At 36.3% G+C, this 9,349-nt stretch overlaps 1 pseudogene; it reads left to right on the top strand.

The window, feature by feature from the left end:
• Window positions 1–3,449: 3,449 nt before the first annotated feature.
• LOC119802520 lies at window positions 3,450–4,044 on the top strand (annotated as a pseudogene).
• The last annotated feature ends 5,305 nt before the right edge of the window (window positions 4,045–9,349 follow it).

Below are 9,349 nucleotides of genomic sequence, written 5' to 3'. Positions count from 1 at the left end.
TTTCTGTGTCCTATGGTTAAAGTACACAGTATGTTCAGCATAAGGGACTTGTCTTCAATCTGTGAGAGGCAACAAAGACTAACAGAGAGGTCTAATAAATGAGACAATGTATTTAGGAGCATATAGATACATACAGATAAAATTACACAGACTTAGTCAGATAGATTCCCATATTTAGGAACACACACACACACACACCACACACACACATACACACACATACATATATATATATATGTATATATATATATATATGTAACATTATATAGACTAAGAAAAGAGTATTCCTATATTTAGTAATATATATGGATAAACACATGCATATGCACATGTGTATGTAAACCATTAATGGATAAAGGGGCCATACATTTGAAAACAGCAAAAAATATTATTTAGGAGAGTCTGGATGAAAAAGGAAAAGGGGAGAATAATATAAGTATATTATAATCTCAAAAATAAAATGAAAATTTTTAACAATTATCATTGCCACCAAAACCACTTTTAAAACCACTACTAGAGTTTTCAGATGCGCTTCACTGTCTTTGTCAGGAAGAAATGTCTGGCAACTCAGTTCACAGTGGTGATCACTCAATAGCATTTCCCCATTACAATCTTATCAATGAATCAATAATATATCACAAAACCACTTTCTTCGCCACTGCTTGTACCGTCACGATTCCATCTCTTTAAATTTCATGTGATTCCCAAAATTATCTCCTCAATGAAGTTCTTCACTGTCTTCTTTAACACTATCACCACTATCATTGCTGTGTTTCTCACTGCAATGAGAACCTGGCCTCTCAGAATTTGCTCTTTACAAAGCTCTTTGATTATGAAAATCTTCTGGACAGTGTTTGTGACCTGGCATCCAGACTGCATTGATATCTTTCATTGTGGCTTCAGTGACAAACCCAAAGCCCCTGCATGCCTATTACCATTGTAAATGCCCCTTTGTTGATCACTATGGCCCTGCAGACTCTGATTATTGTTTCAGAGATTGGCCTTCAGAGAAAAGATATAGAAGTTTAAACTCATCAGAAGACTCTTAATTATCATGGCAGTGGGAGGAAGAGATTTCAGTGATGCTTCCCAAGATGTCCACAGAGTGGAATACATTTTTTAGTTCATTCCAAAAACATCAATATTATAATAAAAAAGAACGCATTACAAGATTTGGAAGTCTTTAAATTTTCAAGCATTATCTTCAACCCATTATAATCTAGGTGATAGATCCTGAAAATAGTCAACTAGAGTACAAGTGAGTCCTACTCATGATAGACGTGATTATGTAGATAAGACCTAGTTATACTATACCAGACATAAGACATACAATTTTCAAACATTATTTCCATGATTTATTTAGCCTCCTTGGGCACCATACATCGACTTCTAAAATCAAGCATATCCAAAGTTTTAACACTGTGACATGATGTGGTCAACCACACAGTTTATGCTTAAGAACCACACACTGAAGTTACAAAACACACCCAGAAAAATCTCATAACACTTTAAGTCTAAGATGTCTGACGGTCCTCATTCATAACTATTTTAGGATAAGTGTAACCACATGTGGCCAGTTGGGCACAGATTGGACTTTCCTGCCTGTCAATCAAGATCATTTCTACTGAGAGCAGACATAAATCATCACAGTATAAAATGTCGAAATTTAAATTTCCAAAGACGAAGTGGTCTAATTTACAATTTCTTCATCCAAGATGTTATGATGCATCACTACACCCATAATTGGTTTGACATTGAATTTGATAACATGAAACATCTGGCCTCACTCCCATGGTGACCAGTGAGAACAGTCTCTGAAGATGGGACAAATTATCCTCTCGAAGAACAACAGCTGTCTCTATGATCTATAAATATGTCTTCCCCCTTTACCAAGAAGAATATTCATGTCACAGAAAAGTAGAGACAAGGGCATTATGGGAGATGTGGTTTTGATGGAAAGCCAACTGTTCTTCATTTATCTTTCTGTTGTCCAATGAGTCTTTCTTTCACTAAACAGCTGTTCCTTCCTACCCTCTTGATTGCACACACCAGAGCTATACACGTGCCTGATCTTTGAAAGCACTCATGAAAATGTAAAGGTTCACTTTTTGTGCTATTTCTTTATTACCTTATGAGTTAACCCTTTTCAGAGTTTCAGTATTTGAGATAAAACATATAAAAATATATTAACTGTCACTTCTGTGAATTAGCTACTGGGAACAGTGTAACACTGAAAAGGATAATCAATTCCCTTTGGTAAGTAACTTCATGCAAGTTCAATAAAACCTAGAGGTGGGATTTCTGGGTCATATGGCAGTTGTAATTTTATTTTTTCAGGAATATCTAGTTTCTCATAATTACTATGCTAATTTACAACCCCACTTGAAGTGCTCAAGGTTTCTCTTTTCTCTCTCTGTTTATACTTTATATTTCTGATAATATCTATTCTGACAGGAATATGATATTATCTCATTATGATTCTAGATTGAATGTCTCTAAATGATTGGAAAGAATATATAGAGAGTGTGTGTATGTGTGTGTGTGTGTGCGCGCGCGCGCGCGCGCGCGTGAGCGCGCACACGCACACGCACTAATTGTATGTATGCCTTCCTTTTAGAAATGTATATTTAGGTGTCCTGCTCATTTTAATTAGTTTCCCTTATTTCTTACTCTTGGCATTTTAATGGTTTTTTTTCTATTTAAGATGTTAATCCCTTATCAAATAGATGGTTTCCATTTCCTACCAAGTAGTAGGCTACCTGTGCACACTGCTAATTAATTTCTATTGCTTTTTTTCTTTGTAGATGCTTTATTTAAGCATTTTTCTTTAACTCAGAAAGAACATTTCCCAGGCCTACTGAGTACTTTCTCTTCCTTTGCCCTGAAAACAGTCATTTATCTAGGAAGCATTTGTTTTATACAAAGAATCTGGGTTTTTGGAAAAAAATATTATGGAATGAAGAGATTGCTTTGAGGTTAAGAGCACTTAATTAATGCTCTTCCAGGTTTGGTTCCCAGGACCAATTTCAGTTATGCAAAACTACCTGTAACTCTAGTACCAGGGCAATGCTCTCTGGCCCTGGTGGGCACATGTATACATATAAACTCACACAGTCACACGAACATACACATAATTCACATCAGAATTTGTTTAAAAATTATTATATTTGAGGCTGTGTCTGTCTCCTGCTCTCACAGCCATTATATTACAGTGAGGTGCTTAAAGACAGTGCCAGGGCAAGCAATACCCAGACAGGCAGCGAGAGATTCTGTGCCTCGTGGAGGAAAGTCAACTAAGCACGGGCAAAGAAAGAACCTAAGGAGCTGAGAAGCAAATTGTCCTCAGGTGCTTTCTTTGGGTAGCCTTGCTGGGAGGAATGCAAGAAGAATCACCAGGATGCTTCTGTCAGCTCCTAGGCCTTCTTAGAAGTACTCAGGTAGGTGAAATCATGTCTGCTGAAGAAAAGGGAAAACTTGAAGACACCGAAAATGTTGACAACTCTCGCTGTTACAGAAGAGAAGTGAAAACTCTACATCCCCTGAGAGGGGAGACCAAAAACATGTTCATGGACCCCCAAATGTGCTCAAGAGGCTTCCTTCAGCCTTCCTCATCTCCTGTTCTATGTATTGCCTCAAAGAAACCAAAGGAGGACATCCCTATTTATCCATTGGTGATGCTGCAAAGAAACTGGGAGCGATGTGGAACCACACTCCTGCAGATGACAGGCAGCCCGGTGAAAAGAAAACTGCCGAGCTCAAGGGAAGACACGGAAAGGATATTGCTGCCTCCAGAGCTAAAGGAAAACCCAATACAGTGGAAAGGGGATTGACCAAGGCTGAAAACAGCAAAAAAAGAAGGAAGAGGAGGATGAGGTCGAGGATGCAGAGGATGAGGAAGAAGCGGAAGGCAGGCATGAAGATAGTGATGATATGTTGGTCCTAGCTCAGTTTTTATCCTCGTCTGTAAAGGAGAAACCCCATACAAAAATCACTCCTTTTAAAGAAAAAACATTGAAATATAAGCTGAGGAAGATTTGTTCTTAAGCTATACAGTGTTTTTCCTGGATAGTTACCACGCTACCGAATGTGTCTTTAGGTGCTGGTGATATTTTTAAATAGCTACTGAGCTTGCCTGGTACAGTGTGGTGGTTGAAACTGTCATGGAAAGTATTTTTTTTAGAAATTATTTTATTTATATGTTTATTTACTCTTTGTGTGTGGAAGAGGTGCTGTGTATGTTACAGTGTGTGTGTGGAGGTCAGAGGTCAATGTCCAGTAGGCAGCTCTTTCCCTGAACTATATGTGTTCTTAGGGTTGAACTCTGTTCAGGCTTAGTGGTAAGCGTCACTGAGCCATCTTGTAGACTAAGTGGAAGTGATTTGAGTAACAAGTGCTCACTGTTTAGGTATCTTCATTTTATAAATCTTTGTTAGAAAAATAACATAAATATATTCATATAGATAATAGAAACAGCTCAGCTGTTAAGAGAGCTTGCTGTTCCAAGTTCAGTACCCAGCATCCATGTCAGGCATCTCAGAACTTCCTGTCACCCCATCTTCAGACAATCCAATACCCTCATGTGTCCTTCAATGGCATTCACACACACACATTCATAAAACCACACACAGACACATACCCACATATAATAAAACAAACACTTGCCGGGCGGTGGTGGCGCACGCCTTTAATCCCAGCACTCGGGAGGCAGAGGCAGGCGGATCTCTGAGTTCGAGGCCAGCCTGGTCTACAAGAGCTAGTTCCAGGACAGGCTCTAGAAACTACAGGGAAACCCTGTCTCGAAAAACCAAAAAAAAAAATAAAAAAATAAAAAAATAAAACAAACACTTTTAAAACTTTTTAACTATTAATGCATATAAATATATGTACACAGATAAACACTGTTTGTACTTTTTACATATATATTTGTGTTCATGTGCATTCATATGCACATGTACAGAGATGTGAGTTATGGTCATATGTGGCTTGTAAACCAACTGTAATTCCAAATCTAGAAGATCAGACAACCTATTCAGTCTTCTGTAGTCACCCATATAAGTAAGCAGGTATACCCACATAAGTAAGCAGGTATACACACACAAATACACATAAGTACATAATTCAAAAATAAGTATACACATAAATGCACATGTTGCAGAAATCAAGATGTTGCATCCATGCCTTTAGCTTAAATTCATTTACAAACTTTTGTATTATTTTGGGGGCTTACCACCATGCTCCAAGAGATAGTTTTAAACTCATGGTCACATAGACAGCCTTCATTAATCTCAGTGTGGCACAAAATAAAACAAATAGATGCAAATGGTAAAGAGGAAGGATGACAGCATGAATAGAAAACATTTACAAAAATGGAAAAAAAATAAAATGTACCAAACAAGGTAGAACACTATCAGTATAAAAACTAAGATCAGTTACAAGTTAATTATGTCCATTTTAGGAACTGTTTCTATTAAGATGCCATTGTGAAAGGTTTCATCTCTTGAAAAATCTTATTAAAGGATTAATAAAATGTTCCATGTGGTTCAAACTCACTTTTGGAACCTCCACAATACATTATGATAAAAAAAAACCCAACAACATTTTTGCTCAAGATTAATACTCACCCATTTATTGGCAGAAACAGTCTCTGGACAGGTTTTACAGAAGTAAATTATAGAAATTCTCTCCTTACAAATTTTCTCACCAGCAAAGGTGTCTGGGATTTACTTCATATCTATGGTTTCTTGTCAAGATCTAAATTTTAGGACAACTTTCTGATGCTTTAAAACATCCATTTAAAGTATGAAAGGAAACCTGATTCGTATTACTTTAAAATTAGTAGAAGAGAAAGAGACCAGCAATTTGCTTAAAGAGCAAATAGCTGAGAAACATCCAACTCTGCATCTTCATTAATAAAGTCACTGTAGGTCATGCTCCCAGTTGGAAGCCGATCATTATCCTTCCTCGTGGGGATATTAACATGTTTAATTTGGTTTACCCTTGGCTCTATCTCCTGAGTTTCATTTCTCTACTCAATTCTTATTAAGCTTTCATTGATTATATCAACAACTCAGCTTTGTAAATTAAAATAACCTATTATCCACTCTCTTGGCCTTCCAGATGTGTTTATTTTAGTCTTCCAACCCTGTTTGATAATGCCTCCTTTACTGGGTGATAAACTATCTCTAGTGGTTTTACCATGATTATACAATAAACTTGATTTTTACATCCAAGTACAAATGAAGTAATAGCTTTATTTTCCATTTCAAACTGAAAAAGAGGAGTAACAAAATTAAGTTGTATAAGACACAAGCAATCCGCTTTCTACATGCAAGTCTACATGCAGATTCTACCATAAGCTGTACACAAAAATTAACTCAAGATGGATAATCAACTTCCTGAAATATATAAAACTATAAAATTTGTAGAACAATAACAGGTCAATCTAATTAGGACTTCCACAACCTTATCAAACATTGTTTATATTACTTTTAGCTCTTGTTACCAAAGTCCATGTGATTTAGGTTATGTTTTCTAAAAACCAATAAAAATATGAGATATAAAACAAATAAGACATAAATACTAGTTTTGCTGACATGAACATAAGTTAAGTTTATCTAAAAATCTAATCCATTTCTTATAACTTATCAACATTCAATGTTGATTCTATAACATATGCCTTATATATCATAAACCAAATAAACTATGTAGTGCATGGTATTTTCCTGCTTTCAATAGTTAAAACCAATAATGTTTTTAAGTTCCCAAAAACATCTGAGCCAAAGGATAAGCCATATCTAGTTGAGATTTAAACTCCGATTTCCTATAAAGTACATTATTGATCAAAAGATGCATACTTATGCCTCTGCCTTCCGTTATTTAACTCTGAGAAAAGTGTTCATCAGAAAAATGTTGTTTTGGCTCCTCTTTGTCAATTGATTTCCCATGTGAGTCTTAAACCCCAAATTACCTCATTAGGGCCTCAAATGGCCTTATTTATTAGGCTTCCTTACTTTATTAAGACAACATGATAATCACATATGTCAATTGCTGTGACTTTTCTCTCCCTCCCCCCCCCTTGTAAAAATACTAAAAGTCATTAAATTCAAGAGGGGAAAAAAGGTACAAAATTAATTATTGTAAGTTCAATTTACAGGATATAAGATAAGGAGGAATGAGGAGGACCAGATGCCAGTAAATTTAGTAAACTGCTCACTATTACCTTGGCAGAGACAAAAGAAACAGAAGGATAATAATGAAAATAACCCACCACCAGAATGGTATAGATTAGAGGAGTTTGATACCGGCAGGACTTTCAGTGATAGCACAAAACAGAAGTGAGTTGGCAAGTCAACCAAGTATTGTCCCTTACGATTATTCATTAAAATGCCATATAAAATCTTATCCAAACACTGGAACACAGTGAGAAATCAGACATGAACTTTATTCCCGGTGATCTTAGCATTCTTGAGTAGAGGAACGATAGAGCTTAACTAATAAATTTGGTTCTATAACAGAAGTTTAGATTTGCACTGTAGACAAGCAAATGAATACTATTGCTGAGACTCAAAAAGCCAAAAACATGAGCAGTGTGGTTTTATGGGTAAGATACGGCCTCATTGAAGGTTGGGTGATAAATAAGATACTAATAGGAAGAAAGGAAAGAGAAGCTACTGTGTATAGAAAACTGCATAGTTTGTACTGTGTAATTAGCAAATTCTAGCATATGATGTGGGTCTGGTGGTGTGATGTTAAGCATGAAAGTTCATGTTATTTCTGCTGGGTTTTTTGATGACTACTTCTCAAGATATAGACAAAATGCATTCTGGTATAAAAACAGTATCTCTGTTGTTATGCTTTCCAAAGTTTTAAAATATCTTCTATCCCACAAAACTACAACTGTTTCCAGTTCAGGAGCTATTGGTTTTTGCCCCTCCAGTTTCAGAAACTGGCAGAGACCACTAGTACATTGTAGGGACATAGAAAGGCTGTGTTAAATTTATTCTTGATCCCATATATACATATATGACAAGGGACTGTAGAGGAGAGCCCAGCAAGAAAACCTTCTTGGACAAATCTGAATTTTAAGAATCTCATATTCTTTGAAAACTTTTCCTGTGTGTCATCAAGTGGTGTAATCTTCCACAATTGATACCGTAATCTGCCTACATCATCATCAATGATTAAAATTTTGTATTCTTATTCTCATCAAATCACAACTGGAGAAACAGTTCGACTATAATAGGGCTGATTTCAGAGTAATTTGCCACTAACATGTGAGTGGTATCATGTATAAGAACGCCCTGAACGATTTTAACTAAAAGAATGGATCTGCACTTTCAGGGCACTGGTAAACTTAACCCTTCCCTGACTTAATGAAATTTACACAGTTTCTGCCCTTCTTAGATCTTCTAAACAAGTGCTACCAACAAATCTTCATTAATGAATATTTAGACATTTCTATAAATTAATGTGTGTGAAATGCAGCTGATTATAAATGCAACCACAAAAACATTTGTCTATTGGGGTGTTCTTCACCACGGTAGATAAAGGGCCAAACCTATACTTTTAAGAACAGACCTCAGAACCTGTTTTATTATTTCCAATATGGATATGCACTAGTTCATTCTCAGTTTACTTATCTGCGGTAAGAGCATGTCTGCATATGTAGCTCTGTGACTGATGAGAGTAATAAGAAAATGAATATAATGTTTGGTGCCATATGTAGATAGTAGGAGTAGGTTAAGTGTTAATTTCTCCTCCTTCTAGCTTCCAGTTTGGAAGGATATCAGAACTGAAAAGGCTATCTACCACATCAGGTATCATTATAAATTGGTAGGATCAAAATGAGAATTTTAGCTGTCACAACTGTATATACTAAAAAGGCTCAGATCCCTTTCCTTTTGTAAGTAGCCACCAGAAGTGACCATCTCCCTAAGGTGATTGCCTAGAGATTGCTTGAACATCAAGCCTTCCCTCTCAGATCCCAGTCAACATCTGTTCAGTCTCATGTGAAAACCATTTCAGGAGTATTTCCAAACAAATATTTTTTAGTATGAAACTATAGATAGAGAAAAGAGTTTCTGTTTTCATTGTAGTTGGACTATCGGTTTATTTCTCATGCACCCATGTCCTTGACAGCTACATCTGAAAACTGCATACAAGTTAGCCTCAAAATATCCTATTGTGTCTATAACTTGACGTTGAAAGGAGGTTCTCCTCTGCATTTATAGTGTTCACTAAGGTAGAATTTCAAATACGTGGCACCCACTGAAGTCTAGGGGGCTGACTCAAGATCTCAGCTGGTGGGGGTAGGAACTGCATTTCTTAATGGTTATTCAGCCATGTCTTT

This window comes from Arvicola amphibius, chromosome 12, assembly GCF_903992535.2.
Source record: "Arvicola amphibius chromosome 12, mArvAmp1.2, whole genome shotgun sequence".
Classification (NCBI taxonomy): Eukaryota; Metazoa; Chordata; class Mammalia; order Rodentia; family Cricetidae; genus Arvicola; species Arvicola amphibius.
Note: the sequence above shows the minus strand (reverse complement) of the source record. Positions and strands in the feature narration are given on the sequence as shown.